Below are 2,179 nucleotides of genomic sequence, written 5' to 3' on the forward strand. Positions count from 1 at the left end.
AGGCCCTGAGTGCAGGGTGGAGCTGCGCAGACCTGGAGGGCATGGGTGGGGGCGGGGCACATGCGCCTGGTGCAGCAGGACGTGCTGGGGAGCCGCCTGCCTTCTGGGGCCTCCTCCTGCTTCAGGGCCTCGCCCTCAATGGTCTCCTCCTCCCCAGCGCCCAGAGCAGCGGACCCACCGAGGGCGCTCCCCCCTGGCCGAGAGGGTGAATGGAGAGGCAGGGACTCCCGGGTAAAGGGGGTAAAGGGTCGCCCTGGGGAGGAGTCCCGATACCTCCAAGACCCGCTCCTGTTCAGCAACATCCCCAAGATCGCGCGTCTGCACCGCGGGCTGTGGGGCAGCGTGATGGCACCGATGGTGGAGAAGGCGCTGCGCACGCGGGGGCTGCTGCAGCCCGGGACCTCCTCAAAGGCTTCAAGATGTCGGGCTCCCTCTTCAAGCCCTACATCCGGTACTGCATGGAGGAGGAGGGCTGCCTGGAGTACATGCGCAGCCTGCTGCGCGACAACAACCTCTTCCAGGCCTCGGTGACGTGGGCCGAGAAGCACCAGCAGTGCCAGCGGCTGAAGCTGAGCGACATGCTCGCCAAGCCCCACCAGCGGCTCACCAAGTACCCGCTGCTGCTCAAGTTGGTGCTGAGGAAGAGGGACGAGCCACGTGCCAAGGAGGCCGTCATCACCATGATCAGCTCCGTGGAGCGCTTCATCCACCACGTGACCGCGTGCATGCGGCAGCGACAGGAGCAGCAGCAGCTGGCCGCGTGGTGAGCTGCATGGACGCCTACGAGGTGGTGGAGGGTAGCAACGACGAGGTGGACAAGCTCCTGAAGGAATTTCTGCACCTGGACCTGACCGTGCCCATCCCAGGTGCCTCCCCAGAGGAGACGCGTCAGCTGCTGTTGGAGGGCAGCCTGAGGATGAAGGAGGGAAAGGACAGCAAGATGGATGTGCACTGCTTCCTCTTCACGGACCTACTCTTAGTGACCAAGGCAGTGAAGAAGGCTGAGGGGACCAGGGTCATCAGGCCACCACTGCTGGTGGACAAGATCGTGTGCCGGGAGCTGCGGGACCCTGGCTCCTTCCTCCTCCTCTACCTGAACAAGTTCCACAGCGCCGTGGGGGCCTACACGTTCCAGGCCAGCGGGCAGGCTCTGTGCCAGGGCTGGGGGGACTCCATTTACAATGCCCAGAACCAGTTGCAGCGGCTGCATGCGTAGGAGCACACGGGCAGCCAGCAGCACCTACAGAGCCTGGAGGATGAGGAGGAGGAGGAGGAGGAGGAGGAGGAGGAGCAGGAGGAGGAGGAGGAAGATGAGGAGGAAGAGGAGGGTGGGGAGAGTAGTACTTCCGCCGCCAGCTCCCCCACCATCCTGCGCAAAAGCAGCAACAGCCTGGACCCCCAGCACTGCGCCTCGGACAGGTCCACGGAGACCCTGGCCGTGGTGGTGCTGGAGCCCGGGGAGACACTCTCCTCTACTGAGTTCAAGGGCGGCCCCTTCAGCTCCCAATCGGACGAGATGTTCCTCAGTACCACCGCCTCATCTGTCACACTGACCTGCGAGCTGCTGGCCCTGGGCCCCGGGGAGGGCAGCTCCTGCTCCATGGACTCTGCCTATGGCACCCTCTCCCCCACCTCCTTGCAAGACTTTGCGACCCCAGCCCCTGTGGTGGAGCCAGCGTCCGGCCCCTAGATTTACCACAGGCCCCTTGACCCCCGCCCTTGCCCCGCCTCCGCCGCCGCCACTCTGTCCAGCTGCTGCCCCGCCTGCCCTACCTGCTCAAGTCCAAATCTGAGGCCAGCCTCCTGCAGCTGCTGGCAGGAGCCGCCACCCAGGGGGCGTCCCCAGCCCCCAGCCGCAGCCTGTCGGAACTCTGCTTGGCTGCCACAGCCACAGGCGCATTGGGACCACCCCGCTGCTTAACTCCCAGGCCCTGAGCACAGTGTGGAGCCGCCATGCCTGGCGGGTGCGGTGGAGGGGGGGGCGGGGGGCGCACATGCGCCTGGTGCAGTGGGACTTGCTGGGGAGCCGCCCACCTTCCCAGCCGGGCCTCAAGCCCAGCGCCCAAGGTGGAAGGGCAGCAGTGCGGCCACCAGGCTCTGAAGGCTGCCCTGAAAGCCACACAAAGACAACCTGCTGCTGGAGGGCAGGCATGCAGTGCTCCGGGAAGACTCCGGAGGT

At 66.0% G+C, this 2,179-nt stretch overlaps 1 pseudogene across 1 annotated transcript; it reads left to right on the plus strand.

Annotated features, from left to right (window-relative positions):
- Positions 1-294: 294 nt before the first annotated feature.
- Positions 295-1,935, plus strand: LOC308515408 (pleckstrin homology domain-containing family G member 5-like; annotated as a pseudogene). The gene has a single exon. The product of its transcript is annotated as a pleckstrin homology domain-containing family G member 5-like (transcript).
- Positions 1,936-2,179: the final 244 nt, after the last annotated feature.

The sequence above is a fragment of the Myotis nattereri genome (assembly GCF_964212035.1).
Source record: "Myotis nattereri genome assembly, chromosome: 3".
Lineage (NCBI taxonomy): Eukaryota > Metazoa > Chordata > Mammalia > Chiroptera > Vespertilionidae > Myotis > Myotis nattereri.